Genomic DNA, 24,627 nt, shown 5'->3' with positions numbered 1-24,627 from the left:
TGTTTTTTTCTGGGTCCCCCACCCACTTCCAGCCAACATGGATTTTGAAACTTGCTGAGAGCTCAGTTAAAATTCCAGACAATTAACTTAGCAGGGAGCTCTCTGGGATCAATAAGCATGTGTGTGTGTCTAACCCTTGCTGAATCAACAGAACCCGGCCAGAACACATTCTTACTTTTTTTTCCCCCCTTTTTAAAATAAAATCTCCTTGTTTTAAGACCTGCTTAGGCTAAAATCTGACGCTTTGTGAAGATTACGAAATGAAGTAACTGAACTGTCCTCTTCAAAGCCTCTTGCCTTATGAAAAGCATTTCTGTGTTTAATCTCCCTCGGCCGTCCCTTTAGGCTGGCAGCTGGAAGCGCATCCCACCCCGCGCAAGGTTTCGGCGCCTTTCAGATGGCAAAATGTTTTCGGTTTGATTCTTGTTTTCTTACGGATTTTGAGGAGGGAATGTTGCATGTGAAACTCTTGGGGAGGGGGGAGAAAAGGAGAATTCATGTGCGCTCCCGCTGTTTTAATCGAGAGTCAGAAAGAAAAATCCCAGTGTCTTGGGACTTTCCCATGGAATTAATAAAAACCTTGAATGTGCCTTGAAGTGCATTTTGCTGAGCAGTTGGGTGCTCACCATAAATTATTAGAAAAGTCTGTGATTTAAGTATCTTGTTATTTAAACAATAATGGTGTTAAGATTGAAAATAGCTTGAGGGTCAGCTGTGTTTAGTTTCCTTACCAGACCAGGTAGTAAATCCTGTGTGTGACACTGAGCTGTTAAGCTTCAGCTTCAAGGAAAAGGTGCAGTTTACCCATTATCTGAATATATCTGTGCCAGGTTGTAAAATTGTTTAAGAAATGTGCTGTGAAATAGAAGTGTTTTGAAGTAGAGTTCATCAGTCCTGGGCATTTTCATAGGAGATTGGAACAACGTGAAATGAATCTTTACCTGGAGGAGGGAGATCAGAGAAAATGTGTGACTGTTAATTTGTGGTGTCCAACAGCCTGTCATTTTGGCTGCTGACACTCTGCTGACCTGTGAGGTAGGGAGGCAAGCAAATGTTTGCAATTCTCACCAGAGCAGGAGCCACTTCTCAGCCTGGAGTAGCTGAAGATAAGGGATTTATTTTATTTTTTAAATGTTGGTCTGTCAGCTTCTGTGGAGTCCAGAGCATTGCCATAGAAGATGCTGCTGAAGTGAATAATCTCTGCATTTTTTTAATCCTAAAAACTGCTGAGATACTAATTTACGAGGTGATTGTTCCTCTTTGAGCAAGACCTCGTGGTTGAATTAACCTTCTTCCTGGAAGTTGTATAGCAATAGCAGCCTTGAGCAAGCTGGTTTTTAAGCTGTAGCATCTTTATCCTGCAGACTGCTTGTTCATTTACACTCTCACCTGAGGAAGTGTGCTGGAAGCTGGGGAAGCTGCTTGCAGCGGGAAGCAATGGCTGCGTGCAGCATTTGAAAAGCTGAGTCCCAATTTATTTTGAAAATTTCCACAAACCTCTTTTTATTTGGCATATGTGTGGAAGAATTTCTCATTTCTCTTCTTTGGGGAATGTTGAAATAAGCTGTTTTGCATTATATCTCAAGGCCTGTTTAATCTTCCCAAGATTGAACTTCTATTCCTTGGCTTCCATGGAAACCCTAAATAAAGAGGAATCTAAGCAAATGCAATAGAAGTATTTCTCTGTTAGCAAATGAGCATCTTGAATCAGCTCCAGTTTTTTTTTCCAGCAGAAAGTTCATAAATCTTGATGCAGTAGCTCTGCTCTTGGGAGAACAAATGTAAAAAGTTCCTCAAAGGGCAGAAAACAACCCATTATTAGCACTGGATATTTTTGAAGGTGTGCAAATGTGCAGGCAGATTTGAGAATAGCCTGAAGCCAAAAGCATCACTGTTACCCACTGTGTTTTTGTATGCGTCGCAAAAGGCCAATAGTCATTATCGTTCGGCTCCTGCAAATTAATTGGACATTGGTTATGGATCAGTGAACTTCAAAGAGGGTAACCCCCGAAGATCTCAGGCATTAACTCGCAGCTTCCGAAAGTGACACTAACGTGGTTGTGAGGGCGGCTAAATCGTTCATTAACCTTCTTCCGACACGCCGGGACAGCGTCCCTCGGAGCTGGAGAGCAGAAATTAAACCCGTGCCTGAGAACCGCCTGCAGCCTGCTTTTCGAGCGCTCCCGGAAAACGCAGCCTCTGAAAACCTTGGGAATTTGGTGCTTGATGGTTTGGTTGGGTCTTTTGCTGGGGTGGGTTTCTCGTGCTCTCTCTTTAGCTCTGTGTGGGAAGGGGCTCCTGTCCCACTGCCAAAGCATCGGGGAGCAGCACTCTCGCAGCCTTGCCTTTGCTTTCTTCTGTGGTGGGAAGTGAGAAGAGCATGTGGTGTTACCTGCCAGCAGCTCTACCTTCATCTCTCCTGATAACCAGGCAAGCTGAGAGATTTACGTTAGTTCTGCCAATTGTTTCGGGTTTTGACCCATTCCGTGAAGGGTATGGTATTGAAGAGGAAGCCTGCATGATGGTGATTAGAGGACACATGATGGTTTTAAGAAGCTGGTTCCAAGCTTTAATAGCTTTTTTAAAGGAAGCTGGCTCCAAACTTCAATTTCCACAGTGCTGAACTGACTAAGCTCACCGCGTTTCACAAGTGTTGGTGGTTCAAATGGAAAGGGTGGGTGATGTGGTTCTCCAGGCTGGTAGGAATCACCAGGAGAGTCCTTGTGCCTGTGCCCACGCACTGGCAGCCTCTCTGGACCCATGGGAGGGCAGTTCTCCCCAAAACACAGAGCCAACACTTCATGATGCTCTGTGCGGAGGAGGCAAGTGGAGAAAAGCTGAAGAAGCTTTAGAGGGATGATCTGGGACAATGCAATGACAAACTAATGTGTAGAGGTTGGTTTAGGGAAAGCACAGAATCTCTCCATGGCTTTAGGGAACATAAACCAGCGGTCAGAAGCTGGGGCTGCATCAGGAAGGAGCTGGCTGAAGTTTAGCTGGCAGCCCTAATTTTGAGGTTGGCTGCTTCGTTCATAATTAAATATTAAATTGCACACCTCTGACTGAAGACTGTGTGGTGTTGAAGAAATTGGTGTTAATTGTACTGACCGGTTGGAAAACTGAGGATGCAAAATCACAAACGCTGGTGCAGGAGCAGTCATATTTAGAAAATTTAAACATGTGTTGCCCTCTTACTGATGCTTCTTTTAGCTGGAGAGGCAGCACATGCATCTTGGAGCTAGGCTGTTGGAGCTTCATGGGAGCTTGTTTGCAGGAAGAAGTCAGCTGCTGAATGTTAGACCCATATATAAAGTTGGGAATGCTTATCTTGAATTAAAATTGCTCGGCCCACAGTATCATTTGTAATCAGTACAACCATGTTTGGAATCCTAGCAGAGCAGTGGCTGTTTCCAGTTTCAAAGAAAATAAGTTGTAGAAGAGTAGTTGGGCTTCTGCATTGTTCTTGAGAGAAATCAGTGAATCCAACAGGAAAGGGATCTGGTCCTAAGAGCTCTAAGTGGTAATTTAGTGGCCGGAGCACTCTGAGATACACAGGACAGAGACTGATGGTGTTTTTGCACAGAAGTCAATGCCAGCTTTGTAAAATATATTGTTAAGCTGATGAAACTTCTGTGTGGAAATGCTTACATTACAATAACAGTGTGAAGTATGTATGTTAGTGGTTGTCAAGTTTTAAAATAGATTTTATTTGAAGAATACCTTTTGTGCCCATAGCTTTGCCTCCACACAAATCAAAATGAAGAAGTGGTGTGTTTGTGTTTGGTCATGGATCAGTGCTTTGGCTTCTTTTTAAAGACAGGTAGTTAAGATTTTAGCACTCTGATAAATGAATAGTGTTTTCTCTCATCCTCCAGCAAACAAAGCCTTGTTTTGTTGTGATTGAGTTTTATTTGGGTTACAGAATAGTTTCTCTTAAAAGTCAAAGAGGGAAGTTATGTCCCCATTTTTGGTCCTGGGGAGATTCAGGTTGGACATGGTGAAAAAAAATCTTGGGACCATGAAGCAGCCTGGGAGTACAGCACGAGGGGTGGGAATCTCAGTCCTTGGAGTGCCTCATGACTGGGTCAGACAGAGCTGTGGCCTGACTGGTCCAGTCCTGGTGATGGTCCTGTTCTGTTGTGTGTTTACAATGATGGCACAGATCATGAAATACTGTATTTTGAGGAGACTGGTTTGGGTTCTGCCTGGTTTCAGAAAGAATGGGGTGCTAAAAGGTTGAGTGGGAGCTGAACCAATGCCAGGATGCTAAGAAGTACACCCAGGAGGTGGCCACAGGGTGGGAACACCTTGGTTTTGATCTGCCGTTCAACTTGGCTTTATGTTTTAAGAGTTTCTTTGTTGTTACTATAATGGACTAATCCCTTGAATAATTAGTTGCCATTGGACATTTTAAAAATTACTGCCTCTTGGATGTTTTCCTTTAATAGTCTGTTAAATTCTGGATTTATTAACTATTGAGGCAGGCTGTGAAATCCTGTTAGGGTGGACTTTCTTCATGGAAAAGGGACTGAGAGTGGTGTGGGGATGCTGGGGGAACACATGCTGGCCCCATTTTAGGTTTGAGCTGGGTTGATTTCCCACCTTCCCAAGAAGTCCTGGCTGCCTGCTGGGCTTTGTTAGTGGCTGCTGGAACATGTTATGGTCTTGGGTCATCTCTAGATTTGGGGCTTCAGAAGGTGCTCCAGGAAGTTACAGTACTGTGGCTGCCTGGTGCAAGCCCAGTCATGCAGTCACCACCCGTTCAAAATAAATCACGGACCTGATTTTATTACAGTTGGTGGGAAAATCTGGTTTCAGAAGTGACTGTGCAATGCAGAAAATTGCTATGTTTTAAAAAAATATCAGAACAGAGGTGCTGATATCCTAAATCGGTGCTTGGATGTATCATTGGATTATTAGGCTCATCCTTAAATCCATTAGGCAAATTACAGTTAATCAGTCAAATAAAAGAAGAAAGATCTTTTGCGAGGCCCTGTCTTTTGAGCCATGCAGAAGCTGTGGTAATATTTTAATTTTCCATCTGTCAGTGTATGTATTCAGTCACTTTGCTTCCTTATGTGGAGGATTTGAAATTAGAAACTGAGGTTAATTATCTGCATTAAATGAAATATGTGAAGACCACAAAAGCAAAAACCTTCACAATTTGGTATGGTCTGTTAAGCTAGGCAGGCTGCTTCAGAAGGAGAGGGGTTATTTTCCCCTGGTTTTGTTCCAATTGAAAGGTTTTAGTCACAGTAATTGAAATGATTAAAAAGTCAAATTGCTGGTGAATATAATTGTGAGCATCTCTCTGAAAAGATTTGACACTTGGTTGAGAGGAGGGGTTTGCTCAGTCTGGGCTGACAGTGTTGGAACAGCCTGTATTGTGCCACCCCAGCGTGGGTGAGGCTGGGTGTCCTTGGTGCCTCTTTATCCACCTCTTCCCTGGCAATGGGATGTTGGAGCTCTGCTGCAGGGTTAGTAGAGATGATTTGGATGTGGAACAATGCCAGATGTAAGCTACGCTTCTGAACTTACCAGATACAAAGTATGTCTGACACCATCTATCCTAATGCTATAAATTAGTTAATTAACGTCTGCTTCACTTGGAAGGGCAGCTTTGGACTCTACAAAGATCATGCTCCTGGAAATACACATTCCCATAGCAGTCAGCTGGATTTGAGATGATTTGTTTATGGAAAGGCTCATTTTATTCCTCTTTTACAGTACACACATGGCTCAGTTGTGAGTTCCTCTGTGGACTGCAGTATCCATCTCAGCTGACCAGGTGCAAAGCAGCCCCTTCCTTCACTGGTGCAGCCCTGAATACCCAGCTCAGGGAATTTCAGGAAAGGTCTTACTCTTCTGGAGACACACATCTTGTTCCCTTCCTGTGTGCCAGAGCTAGCTGCTTTGCCTGAAGTCACACTCAGAAATTAAATTGTTGCAGGTCACACTTGTGGGTAAAAGCAAAACCATCATTCCTCGCAGCCCCAGCCTGGATCCCTCACTGTTGTAAGGCAGTAATGAATTTAAGTAGAACCGTTGCAGTTTTAAGTCAGATTATCTAAATTCTATAAAACCCACATAGAAATTGGATTTTACCTTTGAAGACTCCAGAGTACACTTCTGTGGTAAGACTTGGAATTTCTTGGTCCCCTGGCTCCCAAGATACAACCTGTGCTCAAAGTATCAGTTTTTTGAAGGCCTTCATCTGATCTAAATAGCTAATAGATGAAGAGCTTTCATCTATCCTGATGATAAGCGGTGAAGAGAGGCAAAATTATAGCAAGAGGAAAAACCTCTTTGAAATACCCGAGTGAGACTTACTGGTGTTCAGCACAGCCCTGGATCTACCTCCAGAGCTAATGACCAGAAACTACTGGGTTTTATCCTTCAGCCCTCCAACCCCATATGTTCCCTGTCCTGTTGTAGACTGGAGAGTTGGTCCTCTCCCTCTCTTCATCTTCATTTTCCTTCCTTTCCGAAGGCTCTGTTTTCTGTCCTTTATCTCCATCCAGCATGTGTTTGGAGGAGTGCTGGTGCTGGAATGAGAAGGGCAGTACAACTGGCCAGGTGTGATTGCCTGTTTTTCTAGCACTCCATGTTTAAGTTGGGTTAGGTCTGCTGGAAACCATGTCTTTAGTGTTTTACAGATTTGCCCTTTTTGGTCATAAATGTTGGTCATTTTCTTGTCTGGCAGTCAGCCTCTTGGACTGGGAGAGGTTTATCTGGAAGAGGAGCTTCCTTGTTCTGCCATTGCTGCCATCCTAGTCCAGGCTGTTGCTTTGGGACCTCCATAGGATTGATTGCATGGACCAGAGAAGCTGTGGCTGCCCCTGGATCCCTGGCAGTGTCCAAGGCCAGGTTGGACAGGGTTTGGAACAACCTGGGATGGTGGAAGGTGTCCCTGCCCATGGCAGGAGGTGGAACGAGGTGAGCTTTAAGGTTCTTTCCAACCCAAACCATTCCATGATTCTATCACCTCTCCAAGGTTTCACAAGCAAAGTATGAATCAGAGCCAAGTCACTGGAGAGTGACTTGGAAATACAGGTAGGGCTATAGGAAAGCTCCTAGGAAATACAGGTAGGATCCATGGAGAGAGGTGCAGGGACTCAGGATGCAGCTGTAGATACTGCATTTGCTCAACTTTGTCCTGGCTCTGCCCCACAGACATAAGAGATGTAAAACTGTCTGGCATTAGACATGCAATTGAGAGCTGGGATGAAGCTACTGTTACCCTCGAGGATCCCAAAAGAGGAATCAACAAATAGAAATTATTCTATTAGCAGGGGCAAAGTTCACAGGTTAACCATCGTGTCAAATCGATGAAATACAGCCTTGATCTCCTGCATAAGGCCTTTATTGTGTATAAATAAAGACTGCCTGAGCAAAGACAGCAAGTTCTTGCACTGTAACATTTGCAGTGTGTTGGAGAAAGGGGAAGCTCTGTACAGATGGCAGCATGAAATGTCTTCGTCAGACATCGGCTTCATTCCTGCTTCAAAAGATTGTAAAACATGACCTTGGAACCTTCTTACTCTCCTTACTGCCCTACTCAGATCGGATTTCCAAGGATGTGTGCTTTTTAATTTTTTTTCATAAAATTTGGGGTCTCTGGCTAAGAGGTCTGGTCTTCGTACTTTTAATTCAGTCCATGTGACTGTCATAACATTTATTTCTTAGGAAATGAAAAGTGTTCCTTCTTGAGCAAAGCCACAGACAGAAGCTCAGGTGTGTGCAGCTTGTCTTCTGCTCATCTAGTGTTGAAGGAAGACCATCACCACAAGTCCTTTGTTACTCAGTCCATGACTATCAGGAAAATCAGAAAAGCTGCCTTCTTTGTTTTGGAAATACTGAGATTTCATGTGTCTCTGAACATCTGCACATTCAGTGGAACTTGGATTTCTTTTCTTGAGAAAAGCTACTTTGAAAAGGCTTCTTGAGCTTAAGACAGACCAGTGCTGACAAAAGGAGATGGAAATGGGCAGCAGAGGATGTGTGGAAGTGTCACTACAGCAAAGCCCGGGCTGATTTTTCCCCTCCGGATATATGCAGTGAAGTTTGTGACCCGGGGGAGTTTGAGTGTTGGGGAAATTAGCCCAACTGGAGTATTTAAGAAGGCAGAGCATCCCACTGTCCCCAAGCAGTGGCTTCAGGCCTTCCCCAGCCAGGTCTGGCAGAGCCTGCAAAACTGATGCATGTAAACTTTCCTCTTTCTGAAGTGAGGAAGCTTTCCAAATGGGCATGGGAAAAACTTTCCTTTGGTAATCCTGGAGATAACAGGTCATGCAGCTTCACCCAGTGATCCTTGCACAATAACTTGTGGTCAGCCTGAAGTGTCTATTTTAGAAAGGCATCCGAGTGATGGGAGGGAGGTCATGCAGCATTTTTGTTATCTCTTCCCGTGGTTAGTTACTCACTGTTCCCAGTGTGTTCTTTATTGCTCACTTCAGTTTTTTCCAGCTTCAGTTTCTAGCTTCTCTGTTTTGGTGTTCTTTGCTGCTTTGGAGGCTCCAAGAACCTCTTCTATTTGAAAAAAGCCCTGCTGAATGGGTGTGAATGTTCTCCTAAAGTGGCAGCAGCTTTTTTATAGAAGGCCTTTTGGTTTTATTAGACTTTTCAACCCTCCGGTCGACTGCTAAACAAGCTGGAGCTTGTCATGGTTGACAAACCTTCACTCTGGTCTCAGACCTAACCTACCAGTTTAAAGGCAGTATTCTTTTGTGTGCAGGTTTCTGGGTGGGGACCATTGGGCTTCGAAGGGAAATTAACTTGTGGCTCTCTTTCCCCCCCACCTCCACCTCAAATAAATTAAGTTTTGTACTAACTGTTTTGTCACTTCCAAAGGCCAGAAGGAAATGTCAGCCTTTAGGATTTCTGCTACCTGAGGTACTCTGCTGCACACTGGGAGTGCAGGTAGGTGGGAATGTGTAATTACATTATAAACAAAACAGCTGCACGATCAGTGTCAGCAACTGAAGATAAAATGTAGGAAGTTTTTTCAAGTGATTCATCCATAATTATTTAAAAACATGTTGAATTTATTCTTTAGCTTTGGAGGAGAATTCTTGCAAGGCTGGCATTTGCTGCCCATGATGTTTATACACCTGAGTAAATGCCTGTCTCAGCAGTTTGTCCATGTTGAGTGCTCCAGATCTAAATCCCTTCAAAGGTAAACCCAGCACACCTTTGTCTCCGCTGGCCTTGCTGTCTCCAGGCTTTTCACTGGTGAGGTGGAATCTGTTGTAGCAGTGGCAGGCACCAGGATGGGCAGAGAGACAAGGCTCACACCATTGTAATATTTGTTGTATATTTGTTTTCTGTGGGTTTAGGCGATGGCAAAGGCTGGATGGCACAAACACACTGGTTGGACTAGTGGAGGAGCAGCTTTGTGTGCCCAGAGCCATGACAGCCAAGGTGCATCTGCTTTCCTCTTTCTGCATTCTTCCAGCAGTATCTGATGCGTGGATTGTAGGGGTCTGGGAAAGAAGGGAGGGAAGTTCCTTTGGATGGGTCCTCTCAGATGCTGCAGTCTCATTTTAGAGGTGCTGGAAGTCACGGTGCTTTCCCTCTGATTGTGTCATTGCAGGTGCTGGCGTTTTCTGCCCAGCTGGGCAAAACTGAGTATTTTTATTTCCAGCCTCCTGCTATTGAGTAGAGGGGTATTTGTCACATGCTTCTCTCTCCGTGTTTGCCAAGAAGTCGGAAGTATGCTGCGCTGAACTGAAAGCAGCTGGGGGTTGTTGTTGTTGTTTTTGTGCTAAGCCAGCACTCTGCCCGACTCACCAGCCCAGATAACATCCACCAGGGCAGGGCCCGTGCCCGCGTGGCCGGGAGGGCAGCTGGCACCGCAGTGGGTGGCACTGCCGAGCAACCAACGCCTTGCAGTTTCATCAGGTTCAGGGTGCGCTTTCCTCCTGCCAGAGGCGCGGCACGGGCACTGCTCCACCTCGGGGGGAGGAGGGGAAGGGTCTCCGAGATGGGCAGCTCGGGCAGCTCGAGTTGTGTCTCTGCTCCAGAGATCAGCAGGGCACCCCTGGTCCCTGGGACGGGTCACCAGTCAAGCTCCACTGTTCCATCATGCTGCGTGGCTGTCCTAGTTTGAAAGACAGGTATTTGCTAAGAAAGGCAGAAATCTTCTTTTGAACTGAAAAATGTGATCTCTCCTTCCTACAAATTATTACAGTTTTGGAATTAAGGGAGCTTTTAGGCAAAGATATGGGGGTAGGAATAACAGTTCTTTACTAATATATTTAGCAAGACAAACAAAAGTAATAACAGTTATGAAATTAGCCACAAACAGAACAGTAACTCAGTCCCAGTGTTTTTTGGCTGCAGGCACCTTTTCCCTGAGCTGCAGTTCCCGGTGCTGGGGGCGGGCGGGTCCCGCAGAGCCGCAGGAGGGCTGGGGGTGATGGCAGCGCTGTCCCAGGGGGAGAGAGAGATGGAGAGAGAGCTCTCCGCTCACGGTGTCGGTCCCGGTGATCAGCAGAGTGCTGGATGGTGGTAGTTCACAGAGAGAAGGCAGCAGGGCAGGGTCTGACAGCAGTGAGGATGGCTCCTGGCGCTGGGATGGAAGGGATGGGGCACAGGCGGCGATCGTCCTTCTCGTCTGAACTCCGTGTGGAAATGGGCTGAGCTAGTGCCTTTTGTTTCATTTTTTGGTTGTTTGAATTTTGCGGGGTTTCCTTCTTCCCTCCCCTCCCCCTTTCCTCCTGTTATGAAGGCCTAATCAACAGGTATTTTAGCATGATAATGGAGAAAATTCCACAGAGGGAAAAGGGAAAGAACCAACTGCCAACAGTGGCTAGAATAGATGAGTATATTTGAGCAAGGCAGAGACTCCAGTGCTTGTTCTAGCCCCTCTCCTGCCGAGCCCTGCTGCCAGCAGCTCCAGCTGTAGTCAAAAGCTCAAGGAGGCTTTTAGGCTTCTGCAGCAGCCAAGGCAGAAAAGTCAGCTGGCCCCACCTTGGTCTTTTTTTATTTCTAGATGCAGTGCTGGAGCCCCTTTCCTCAACACCTAACTATCCTTTCCAATTATCATTGACTTGGGTGCTCCCTACCTGAGTGCTCCAGTGCTTGTTGGAGCTCTGGAGAGTGAGCTGGTATCCCACTGGTTTTGAAGGGAGGGTGCTGGCCCTGCAGTCCTCCAGTGCCTATCCACAGCTATTCCACATTCTAAGAGGGCTAGATGCATCCTGCAGCTCATTGGATTTGCTTCTCCAGTGATAGGATACACTTGAGAGGCAGCAGTTGCTTGGCCTCAGCAAGATCACCCGTTTTTGGTCGCTGGTGGTGAGGCCTTGAGTCATCTCTGAATGGATTGTTGTGTTTCTCACCTCGTGTAGGTTCTTCTGTCCAGAGCCTCAACCACACTACCAGCAGACAAGCTAAGAGCAACTCTTTTCCTTTGTTAATTGCTGCCTGTGGCTTGGCAGCAGCAGTGTCAGAAACCCTCCCAGGTAGCCCATCTTGGGCTGTGGACTTGGGTGTAGTATGTTGCCTCGGGTGGTACTGAGTGTCATCATCCTCTCACTTCCCAGCTTTTGAAATCATCCTGGAAGCCTGAGCTGAAGAGAGTGGAATTGGAGCCAAACCTCTCCTTCCAGATGGGACAGTAGTGGCAGGAACACCTATTGTCCACAAAAATGTTGCCAAGCCGCAGAAGGCAATTAGCAGGGAAGAAAAATGTGGTTCCTTTAAAATTTTAATTTTAAAAATAGTTATTTTTTAATTGAATGAACGCACATTGATATGTCAAATAGACAGAATTGGGGTTGTAAGAGCAAGCATCTGAAATAACCTAACCAGTGTAGTTACCAACTTAATAAAACAGGCAGGTTTGTCAAACAGGAGTATATTCAGTCCTGAGCAATAGCTGAGTGTGAGCAGGATGTAAACCTCGGGTTACTCCACCTTTGGCACGGAGAGCAACAGTCCTACAGAAGGGCTGAGGGATCTCTTTCTAACCACATTGTTAGCAATGCAATTATGGTGGAGATAGAGTTTGAGAATAACTTTTTCCTTCTTTTAGGGTCTCATGTTAGTGTTGCAGATCTGAACTTTGTATTATGCTGTCAACCCCTTCATGCCTTCACAAGGTGTTTATGAGGTCTCCCTTTGATACAGGGGACCCTTCTGCACCAAGCCCCCTCTGCAGCTGACACTGCAGCCATGGTTTATATTCAGGTCAGGCTGCTGCCTGACCCAGGCTCTTTCAAACACATTGATGGCTTTCCTTGAGTTAATCTTTCCTCCTTGCTCTTCCTGTGGTCTCTGTGATGCATGATCACAAAAGGCTGTTTCAGTATCTGGCCCTAACTAATCAGGATTTTACCTCTCTCACCAGATTTCTCAAAATACTCATGTTCTCAGTAAGACCATCAGCAGTGGTCACCTTACCTGGTGTAGACAGTAGTCCCACTTGAGGCTGGAGGTTAGACTGCTCCTCCAAAGCTCCTTTCCAACAAATACCTCTGTTATTTTAGTCTTTAATTGACTGCCAAGGAAATCCTGAGAAACTTAAACAGTTTTTATGCAGCAAAAAGCCCTGCAGAAATTAATATACTCCTGTGGTTAAGTAATGGCAGTCAGTAACAGCTGAATTGGTGACCAGGAGACAAGGAGCCATCACTGCAGAGAATCTTGAAATACAATACGAGAGCCTTGCTCTGAGGTAAAACTCCAGTTCCAACAACCCATATGAGCAAGGAAAACCATTTCCCCCACCCCCCCAAAAAAATGTACAGAAAGTGGGGGATGAAATCGCTGTACTGTCTCAACCTATCTAATTTAGGTTGCATCCTTATCTTTCACCTTTTCTGTTCTACTTGGGATGCTTTTAGATCGCCTGTCTAAAAAGTTGTAAATGAAAAAGGCGTGTTTCCTTTCCTCTCCATGATGTAATGGTTTTTAATTTGCTGTTTGATGCTGGTTCTCCTGCCTTGGCTGTGTGTAAGCCACAGTACTGGGTTACAAATAAAGGATGTGAGAGTTCCTTTAAAAACTATAAGGCTTAAATCAAGTTATGCACGATTAAAATCAAGCATATTTTTCATATAACATAAATAAAAGGAATAGATATTTTTGATTGTTGTTTAGGCTTGGCATGCATGTTATGATCCTCCAGTTCTTTAAATGAGCTAAGATGTGTTCTGGTAGTTAATTTGTCTTTGCGCTGTGGTGACCAGAGTCCTACATCTCACCTTCAAGGCCGGTGAAGGTGGAAATAGGTAATGAACTACTTTTAGAAATCAGCGGTGCTGCATTCCGGGAATTCCTGCAGTATTTTTCAGAACCAAGTTTGTAGGTTTTGTGCACAGATAGGGAAATATGTCATCTGTGTAAATTGCTCTAAATTACCTGCAATTTGTTGGGAGTTGCCATTTCTAAGTACTTACTGCAACTCTAGATATTTGAGGAAGCTTTTGATTATCCTGCGCTTGTAAAATGTAATTGGCTATTTCTTAATTGTTGTCCTCTGTGAAGTGTAATTACCTGTAATGTAGAGCTTTTTATATGTCAATGCCACAAACAGGAAATCAAGAGTGTCTGATTGAGATAAGTTTGGGGACTCCACCACAACCTGTAATTGTATCAGATGGCCTGTTTGCGATGGGACTGGTCTCTCCTGTAAAGCCCTGGAGGCCTTCAAAGAATCTGGAAACCTTAAATACCATCTTCATGTATTATTGTGCAGAAGTCTGGCTTGTACTTTCCTAAATCTGTCTTCAGAGAGCTGCTGTCTTCTTAGCAGAGTAGTGGCATCTCTTTATTCAGTCATATTGCATGAAGTTTCAGGAGGAATAGGCTGATTTAGAATTAATTTCTTAAATGCAGTTAATAAGAGGATGTTGCAGAGCTTGCTGATGTTCATGAGTGCCTTAGAAAAGCCAGTTAATTAAAGCTTAGCAGCCTGAAGGAAGCTGATAGAGGCAGTGAATCCCAGTCCTTGTTGGTGTGTGATGGTACCTGGATATGGAGAGTAGGGCTATACTGAACCTTGGTGTGCTGCAGACTAAAAGCATGTCTGATCCCAGTTGAATGTCTCTGGTCAGGGAGTTGGCCCTTGTGATCTATCTGCTGCTTGCTGCCCTTGACCCAGCTGTGCCAGCATTCCTCTAGGACCAGGGCATATGTGAAAATGTCTTGGATCCTGGGGTGACCTGGGGTGGAGGGGTATGTTATGTGACCGAAGTCTAAACTCTTGTCTCAGTGGATCTTTGTCATGCACAGTCATGCTGAAGCTCTTGCTGTCATCATCTTCCCAAGCTGCACTGGTCCTGGCAGGGACATTAAACGGTATTACTTAATTGAACTTAAATGAGGCTGGGAACTTCACTGGGAAATTCTCGGAAGTTCTGGGGGGGGTTGTGTTTTACAGCAGGAATGGAACCATCAGACCAGGTATGTTCATCCCTCCTTTATCTCCACCCAGGCTTGGTTATGTTGACCCAGTGCAGCACTGGGGAGCAGTGCAGGAAGATGTAACATAGACTGACACATCCAGTCTGGGGCTCTGTGGTCTGTGTAGGGGGTTGCAGAGACACAAAAGGAAATGAAAAGCCTTCTCATTGCCCACTGCAGGCTGGGAGCTGCTGTGCCAAGGCAGGCTGGTTTATGAGCAGCTCTGCTTCTCGACCTGGGGTTCCCAGGGCTTTTGTGTATGTGTGTTTTCCTTACATGCAGTATGTGAGTTGCAGTATCCTCCTCACTGTGCCTTTAGAGCATGACTGAGAAGTGAAAGCCACTTGTGTGTGTCCTCCAAGAGCTCCTGGCCAATTCTGCCATGCAAAAGCTTCAGCACAAGCTTTCTTTGGAGGAGCCTCCTAAAAACAAAACCTTAAAATAAAAACTATCTTCTTGCTAAATTAACTGTCTGCAAACACAGAATTATTTAATCTTAGTTTTGCTCTTTTAATGGCCACCCAGTGCCGAACAGTTCTCAGGGAAAGCAGTGAGTCAGCTTGCCCAACAGTGACTCTATTGATAGATGGAAGGAGTGGCCCTCAAGTCTGTCTAGTCATTGTTGGTGCTTGGCTGGAGTGCCAGGGACTCTGAAGGCAGGCTCAAACACCTCTCGCCAGCCTTGGGAGATCAAACGCTATGAGTCAGGCCACAGAAAATCATGATAGGGCCCAAACTAATTAAACTTTTTTTTTAACCTTTTTTTTTTCTTTTCCTTTTTTTTTTTTTTTTCCGAACCTTGTTTTGGGTGCGGGAAGGAAAGGACACACACGCAGTGGGGTGTGTAGGACCTGCAGACTCTTGTGTCCTTGCAAGTTGACTTTTCCTGTGCCTCCCAAGCTGTTCTAATGGAAACTCTGCCTAGTTCCTTCTCTGCTCTGGAGTGATGGGATCTGCCAACTTTCTCCTGTCTTGTTACTCTCTCATTTCTCACCTCTCTTTGTAAAGGCATTGAGGCAGACCTGGAAAATAAATGCTTAGCACCACCACACCAGTCTTATGCATCCCTGCTTCTGGTTATTTTTCAATTCAAAATGCATACAAGCCAGAAAATGTTTTAAGAGAGGCTTTCATTATTTCTACTTTTTTTTGTCATTTTGATCAAGGTGCAAGAGGCAAGAGATAGCCAGATGGTGAGAAGTGCAGCTGTGCTCCAGCCTCACCAACACCTTTCCGTTGGGTTTTCCCCTATCCTTTCCCAAGGTGTGGCTTGCTGTCAAATGCGAGGAACCACATCCATGAGACCCCAGCTTCCATGAGAGCTTTGACTATAAACCAAACCTTAAAGGTTATGGATATGAAGGCCCATATCCTACTAATGTCCCAGGTCTTCATGCTTGTACTACTGTCCCATGCCATTCCTTGGGTTGCTACTGTCCCCTGAGCAAGAGAGGGTTACAACAGGCACCAAGAGCCTCCTTTGGGCTATTAAATGCAAGTGCCACACACTTCAGTACCTCAGGCCATACCGCCCCAAGCTTTCTTCAGGTGCTCTGAACATGTGGTGTTCGCCTCCCATCTCCCAGGCACCAGGAGCAGGCCAATTTTCAGCATAATGCACAATCTCAACTATTTTATTGCTTAATTTAGGCCATAAAGTCCCTTTGATGTGTTGTGTAATGCAACGTTCATTCTGAAAAAGTGGGTGGAGTAGCTTTATGGTATTATAAAAATAAATAAAATGCCTGGCAGGATTTTGAAACCACATGGTCATTCCTCCTCTCTTTGCAGATAAGTTGATTGTTGAGAGAGAAATCTTGCTTAATATCTAACTTTGGGTGATTTATTTCTCCAGAGTCCTTTCATCTCCAGCATGTATTGGGTTATCTGTGCCTTCTAATCTGATTGTTTTAAGTGTGATCAAAGAAACCAAGAGAATGCACTTTATTTTCCCACTGTATGAACAGAATGCTGTTTGTACAGTGCATTACATCACCTGTTCCTGCTGCTCCTGAGTCCTGCACCAAGTGGCTGTGGTATAAATAGAAAAACAGAATGGACTTGTAGGGGGTGATGAAATTTGTTCCACTTGCCGAGTAAAACAGGGTTAACTCAACGAATGCTTTCTTCACACCCAGCTCTACCTCAGCACACAACAACACGGGCTGAAGATGTTTGGAATAACTCACTCATGCAGTGTATGGAGCTGGCATTTGGCAGCCTCAAGGAGCTGTGCTGAAAATCCATGGGAGATGGCAGATAGGGAGATTGCCCTGGTGTTGAAATTGCTGGGATTCTTTCCAGGCTATGCAAAGGAAGAGTTTGGCTTTGCATCAGCACCATGGTGTTGCTGTAGCTGCAGTGGTCCACAGGCAGGGTCTTTTGGCAGAGGTGGTCGCTGTCCTTGCCCAGGCTTGGTGCTGCAGGATCCCTGCACATGTGGAGGGATTTGCCATCCCAAACAAATCCCTCTGTCAAAAGCGGCTCACTTTTGGAAGGTCTGGAGGAAGCAGAGCACAGGGACCCACCTGGCCACTGCAAACTGTGCATTTCTGGGGGATAAGTACCAAGGAGCAGCTGTGATTCTAATGGAAGCCCAGGAGATGCCTCTGATGTTAGGCCTGGAAGCTGCATTTCCCTACTTGATTGTAAAAATGTCAAATTGAAGAAAGAATGTTTCTTTTCTGATATGTCTTAGTGCTTCACCACCCCCAGTTCTGTCCATGGAGGACAGCTGTCCTCTCTGCACCTTTGCCATGACTCCCCTTGCTAATTAATGTCTCCTGGCCTTTTCAGGAGCACTGAGCAGCATTTTCACTCCAATTATCTAATTGATTAATGTATTTAACTTGGAACATTTGCTCTCAGCCTGTGTTTGACTTTCAGTTTCTTACTTCTCTTGCAGACCAGGAGGGTAATCTGAGGGCCTGGACATTTCCTTGCTAGCTTTTCCAAGCAGTAGCTGTTGGCCTCAAAAAAAAAAAAAAAAAAAAAGAATAGGTTCTCTCTCCTTACTGACCTTGCCTTGACACACCTACAGGCCCTCATGAAAATCCCACCCTGAGTAAATAGTTCATGTTTTTATTCAGAGGAGAACTGCCATGCATCAAAAGGTCAGGAAAATAATTTGGGAGATAAGGTGTCTTTATCTTAAGTAATTAGTCCTTAGTGTTTGGTTAGTTTTTTTAAATTATCTAATTGGGCTGGAAGTTGTTCTTGTGCAGTGTGTGGTCACTGTAGGAATACTTCACCAAAAACTGCCTTAAATCTGTGCTCCCCTACCCCATCCTGCCTTGCCTACCCAGTTTGCTGGGAAGCAGAAAGCCACGGGCATTTCTGACGTGCCCTTCCAGCAGAATAAGCTTGGGACCACTGTCTCCCCATCAGCCTCCCAGTGCTGATCATCTGGTACTCATCAAAGTTTTGCCCATCCATCATTGGGCTGCTGGTGGTTTTCTCTGCATGTAGTCCTCAGGTTGGAGGAGCAGGAAGGAACTGGGGAGAGGAGGGAAGCATGGAGTTTTCCCTTTGGATGTTGTCACAGTGTGGGTTTGGCAGGACTAACCTGGACTGCTCAGGCATGGCCGGGTCTCCTCCTTGTTCAGCCATCACCCCGTGCCATGGAGAATTTTTCTCTGAGCAAACCAAGCCACTCTGTAGTTTCTTTCTAGTGCATTATAGGGAAATGACATTGTCTTTGCAGCAGTGTAAGATTGACCAAGTTTTTCCCAGTGTCCCTGCAGGGTGCTGGGCAGTAGGAATGACTGTGCAGTTACCTGGCCTTACCCTACACACAGGTGTGTCACTTCTGGGTGCAGTGGGACACCAAGCTGGCTCTCCACACACTCAGAAGCAGCCCTGTGCTCCTCGCCTCAAGGTCATAATGCAAGTGTTGCCACAGCCAAAATCCTTCCCCTGTGTTTGCACAGTGCTGGCGTTTGGAGGCCCCTGCTCGCTCAGCTGAGATGGGGAGACACTAGGACTTGTGTTAGGGTGGGGGATTTTCCAGCCCTTGAGGAACAGCATCTTCCTTGGTGATGTTTCAGCTTTCCTTCTGTGTGACTGGATGATGGGCAGGAACATCCCTCAGCAGTGGTTGGGAAGCTCTTGTGGCTCTGAGCCCTTGTGTGTGACAGGGACTGGATTCTGGTGATGATGAGCTGGGCTCTCTTTATGGTTTTATTGCTGCTGTTGCAGATCTTAGAGGTGTCTGGTTGGACTCTGCAAGTTGATGGACACAGTCCTGCATTGAAATAAACTGTGTCTGCTTGAATTCACCTGTTGGGGTATAAACCCTAACCCGTGTTGTGCTCCCTCCACAACAAAAATCTGTAGTTCAGTGTGATACACTACTAGATTTTTTCCCCCAAGTGCCTTATGAAAAAACACTTAACAAACACATCCAGAGGTGTAAATTACAGCTGATGTAATTGATTTGTGTTTGTGGGCCTGGCCCCCTGCAGTCTAGCTGGCAGTTAAGAATAACAAAAATCTAATCTTGGAGAAGATTAGGAATTCTTTGACAAAGGTTGAGCCAGGGCAGTGCTGTCTTATCATTTGTACTGGTATCCTGTGGCAAATCTGTAATTTAAGCAGGCAGTTGTTCCTAAACCAGCAGCATCTCTAGTCACCTACCTCGCTTTTTTGCAAAACACAAATCTTCAAAGTGGGCATAAAACAAGACTGAGGCAACTGTAGATGCTTGTTACTGCAGGAGTGCCCATTGCAGGACAGTCAGAGGCAGAGCCTGCTGTCACTTCTGAAGTCTGTCCTTCCCAAGCCTGTCTCCAGGCTTGTCCAGCCTTTCTCATTCCTCCCACCCTGGGGTGAGTGAGCAGCACAAATCCTGTGCATTGGAGGAGGGCTGGAGAGGAAGCAGGGAGGGAGGCAGATGGCCAGCAGGCAGCTCCGAGCAGGGAAGCCAGCCTTGCCTTCCCTGAGGGCTGCCTTGGTGTGCTCAGCCCCAGCCTGGCTACAGCAGGATTTGGTCCCAGCGCACTTCCAGCCAGCATGTCATGGCAAGCTTCCCCAAGCATCAGTTTCCACTTTTCCTCTTTGGTGTCTATTGTTTTCCTATTTGGGGAACTGGAATCCATGATTGAATTGGAAATGTGGTTAGCATCAGCCTCTGACGCAGCAGGGTGGGTTTTTTCATTTCAGATTGGTCTGAGCCTGAGCACATCTTCCCCTGGACGACTTGAGGGCTGCACAGCTCTCCTGTGACCCACACACTCGGGCAGTGATGCAGCATTCACTGTCTTCACTGGTGAAAGACCATCCCATTCTATCTCAGGAGAGCTGCAGAGTACTGGCTTGGCCTAAATCAGGCAAATTGTTCCTTGATCACAAATTGAGTCTCCAAAAGGAGGAGGTTGCCTGAGTGTTCATTGTTAACATTTAGTCATTTCATGCATCCGGAATAGGTTACTTCTCAATTATTTTGATTTCAATCTAATGTGTTAATAATGTGAGTCTCTGAATGAAAATATATTTCCAAGTCACTTTAAGTACTTGCTAGTGCAGTAAGTTGAACACATATGTGAAAGAAAGGGCCATCTGATGAACTGCTATTGTTCTCTTAATTCAACCCACCCCATTTGGGCCACTCAGCATGAATGGCTTTGTGTTTGCTAATAAAATCATGCTATGTTCCCTGCAACACATGTTCTGCATGTCCCAACTAGTCAGCAGCAGTAAAACCTTATTTTTATAAGGTTTATAATGTTACCTTCTCAACCATGGCTTCTTTTAGATACAGCCTTGCTTCCAGGTTTGGTCTTGGAGCACGCAGGGGTGGCCATAAGCCCGTGTTCCTGGCTCATCTCTCCCCTTTCCCTTGGCCCCTCAGGCACTTGCTCCCTGCATGGCTCATCAGTGAGTGTGTGTACCTCCTCACCTAAAGGGTGCTGTGTCAGCAGCCACTGGAAGAGAAATAGGAGTGTTCTCCTTGGACTGTATCCTCCTCTCCCCAAAATGTTTGGATGAGGCCAGGTTGTTTCTTGGGCTGTCTCAGAGAGTAACTATGGACTCCACAGCCCATTTACCTGCTGGGTTTAGGTAACACAAAGATGGTGTGGGAAGTGCTCTGCTGTTGCATGATCCCAGGAGAGCTGCAGCCATCCTGACAGTGTCTTTGGGCAGTCCTTAAGACAGAGGGATGAAAAGCAGCCTCTGCCTTAGCACAGTATCTCAGAGGGGGCTGCTCTCAGCAGTTGGCTGGCAGTGGTCCTCCACAAGCTGTGTCCAAGCTGCAGGGAATCAGTATGCAGAGCAGTTACTCCCTTTCCTTGGCACATTGTTTTTTAAGGACTCTAGGGTAGAGGGGATTAGACCAAGTTCTTAGGGGAGGAGAATAGCCAGCAGGGGATGGCTGGTCATTTTTGTTCCTTCTGTAGCACAAACAATCTCTCCCTTACTACTCATAGGGCTCGTGAGCCTTTGTGATGTTTATTCGGCTGAAAGATTTGGAGACCTCTGGTCGAGATAGCTCTCCAACTGAGAAGGGGAATTTAGGCACTTGTGATAGTGTGGCCAAAGAAATTACAATAAATATTTGGGAGATTTTTAGTGTTTGGCATTCATCAAGAATGGTTTAGCAGAGCATAATCTTTAGTGGAAAGGATGGAAGTCCAGCTGAAATGACAAAGATGTGCCTGGGCTGGCGTTGGCACATCTTCCACACTTCAGGGATTAGAAGGAATTGTGTAATAGCAACATAATGATCTGTAGAACTGGCTCATTTAAACTTCAGCTGCTTTTGTTTAGGAGACGGACTTAAAATCTGAAACTGGGTCAAAATCTTCCCTTGCTCTAGAACTAAAAGTTCCACACGTTACAGACTTCTGTTTGAAGAGCCCTCTCTTACTGCTGTTCAGCCAGCCCTCCTGGGCTGAATTTCAGCCGGGCAGGTGACCTTGGCCTGCTAGTTCTTGTCACTTGGGAAAGTGGTGTTGATCAGGATCAGATTTTCTAGGGTCTGATGATCTCCAGCACATCCTCTCCTGCTGATGGAATCATGGTCCTTGGTTCCTCTTTAGGACTGATAGAAATGTCTTCTCTCTAAGGTGAGGAGCTGAGCAGGCACAGTTCTGGAGGTATATTCAGTCTCCTGTATTCTTACCATGTTTTCACTGAAGGTCAAAGTTTTGTCACTGAGTTTGCCCTAAACTACCAGTGGGACAGAAGTCTTCCTGAGCAATGGTGTTCTCCCTAGAAATGAAACCCAAGTCACTGAGAGCTGTTGTGGCCCTCTTTCTCCTCTGTTTGCAGCAGAAAATAAAATCCCAAAAACATTTTTTTGGGTGCAACTGCATTTCCAACAGTAGAGGAGGATTATTCTTGCATGTTCCAGGATCAGCTTCTTGCAGACATGCATGACCTTCTCATCTCCTGGGGTTGGACCCAGTCAAGCAATTGTGCGGGTGCTGCTTTGATTCAAAGTTCCCTAACTTTTCCCAGATAATACAGCCTGTGGGGAGAAGGAGGATTTGCAAGGTTAGTGTTAGGAAATAGCTGCTTGGGGAAGTCCTCTTCCTTACTTCTGGATAAAGCAATGTGATAATTTACTCTTGACTGCTCGCCTGGACTAAGGTAGGCAATCCTACCAGGCAGTCACTCTACTACTCACAGGAAAGGAACAAAGTGATCCTGCACATGGAGAATCCATTTCACCAAGTCACCAACAGTAGAATTCATAAATTCCTTTATTATTTGCTAAAAGCTGCAAATGCATCTGCAGAATACACAGACATCTGTTACCATCTCGAGTGAGGAGATGATGCCATTGAGTGTTAATAACACACACACACACTCAACAGAGGAGCCTCTTCACTGCCTTATTTGCAGTGTTTTACATCATGCTGTGGAAGTATACATAGCCCAGGAAGGTCACTCCTAGAATAAAAACCACTGGCAAATTCTGTCCTCTCTTCCCTGGATGTGACAAGGTACCAGCAGCAAAGGTTGGCAGCAGTGTCACTGTGCTGTCACATCATGTCACACAGGAGTCCCACATGGCAGCTGCAGATATGCAGGCTCAAACAGACATTAGTGTCACAAGCATCTGCATGTTTTGATTAATTCATCTACAGTTTTCATACATGGGTTCAGGGACGGGTGCTTTCATCAGCTTTGTGATCAAAATGTGTGCCAAGGATTTTATGAGTCATATTTCAGACTCACTTGTAGTTTTGGAGAGGGGATTAATGGGGATGATATAATATTGCTCATTTATGCTATAGGCAGAGCTGGCAGCAATGGCTGTAGTCATGGTTGCCCAACATTCCCCATTATATAAAACTTTATTGTAGTTGCTCATATCTTTATCAGACTGTGTTGTTTGGTGTTCTTCCATACTGAGATTCTGCCTCAGGCTGAATTATTTTGGCAAATTTTAGTAAAAACAAAGGGGGAGGAAATTACGTTGTTTTGTTCATGTCAGAATCTTACATTGATAACCTTCCAGTTTTCCCACTTTGAAGCAGGGGTTTGGCAAGTGGATTGGTAGAGGTGGGAGGGATGCTGGCAGTTTGAACTTGTATTTTGCCATCCATGTGAGAATCTATTCAATATGACTGAATTATAAGCTTGTGAAATGGCACAAGCTCTATAGAAGGTGGTTTAAAATTTTGGCAGTCAGTGTCTGAAAAGTGTATTTACTGTGACAGTGCTCATGGCTGAGGCTTCAGAGACAGGAAACTGCAATTCCTGCTGCTGCTGATCGTGAAGCCTTCAGCTCTCATTGTTAGGTGAGCCAGCTCTCTTCTCACAGCCTCCAGAAAAGGAACTCACAAAAAAAAAGCTTTTTGTGCAATGACGGGTAGGAGGTGAAGAGGCGGAGTTCCTCCCACGGTGAGCAGGTGGTGTTGGGAGCTAGCAAGAGACAAACTGTACAGGGTATTGGAACTGGAAAGGGGTTCTCCAATGCCTCCCAGAGCTTTCAGGTGCTGTAGCTGAAACGGCCTGTACTTCAGCCTTCCTGCTTTTTCCATGCATGGGGTGGGTCGAGCCAGAGAAGCCAGCAGAGCAAATAGGCAGGAAAGTGCACAGGGCATCTGCATTGCCTCTTGTGTCATTGAAAGGTCCTGTAGTGGAAGGGACAGAAGATGCAAGCAGGAAAACAGAGGTGCTTCTGTGCTGGCTTTTGCCAGAGCAATGCTGGAGGACAGCTCTTCTCCGTGGGAGAGAATCATTCTACGTGCCTCAGCTGTCTGCTACTTGAGACCTAGATCAGACTTGCTGATGTGCTGAGCATGCATCAAGACAGAAGTCTTTAAAAACACTGAGTGTTAGGCCCAGAGCATTTCATATTGAGCACCCAGGTCTTGAGAAAGTTGTGACAATTTCAGCATTGCAGTTGGCTTTTTGTGCATAAGAGAATAATGGCTTTTCCTTCCCCCAGAACAGCAGCACAAATAAATACAAGATACACTTGTAGAAATTGCCAAGAGGAATCTCCAGCAAAGTGAGTAATGCTGCACTCAACATGAGATTTAGGTGATGTAAAAGTACGAAAGTACAAAAATAAGGATATGAATCCATTTATCCTGCACCCTGAGCAGATGAAGTTCCGCAGAGAGGAAGATGGTTAATGATATGTGAGCAAAAGTGATATGTTTTGAGCAGAATATACTTTTTTTCCTACTTAGAGATTGCTTTTACCTGCTGTCTTAAGGAGAAAACATCTAGAGCAATGATGCATTCCTGTAGTACCTACCTGGTCAGTGAAATTCTGTATGGTGTGGCCCATATGCACTCAGTAACAGATGGTGGGTTTGTGTCACACACATGGGCTCCAGTGTTTCACAGCTCTTGTGCTCCAGGCTATACACAGAAAACAGCCTTTCCCTTCATCTGTGGAATTTCATTTCTGGTTATGGCACCTGCAATGTGGCAGTGGGTCAGGCAAGCTCCAGTGCTCTGCTCCTGCTATAGAAGAAGAAAATGGTGCCAGCAACACACCATGTCAACTGGGGGTGATTGTGGGCCCACCCATTGCCATCCAAAATGCAAAATTAAAACGTCTCACCTCTGGGGCTACAAAAATGTGGCTTTTGCAATGGTCCTGTGCTGTATTCAGTGTCTGGGGAGTTGTCAGCTGGAGCATTTGAAGTAAGATCTTTCTGCTCAGATCAGTTCTTCAGAGCACTTAAGAGTCTCTCCACACTTTCCCATTTTCACTGATTGTCACTGTGTCTCTGGGGCTTCCCTCCCCTGTTG

At 45.4% G+C, this 24,627-nt stretch overlaps 1 protein-coding gene across 2 annotated transcripts in view; it reads left to right on the top strand.

Annotated features, from left to right (window-relative positions):
- The window catches only part of AXIN1 (axin 1), a 72,132-nt gene that overhangs the window by 3,750 nt on the left and 43,755 nt on the right, over positions 1-24,627 (top strand). The gene's annotated exons all lie outside the window — the stretch shown is intronic.

This window comes from Cinclus cinclus, chromosome 16 (genome assembly GCF_963662255.1).
Source record: "Cinclus cinclus chromosome 16, bCinCin1.1, whole genome shotgun sequence".
Lineage (NCBI taxonomy): Eukaryota > Metazoa > Chordata > Aves > Passeriformes > Cinclidae > Cinclus > Cinclus cinclus.
This window is presented reverse-complemented; position numbering and strand designations above follow the sequence as displayed.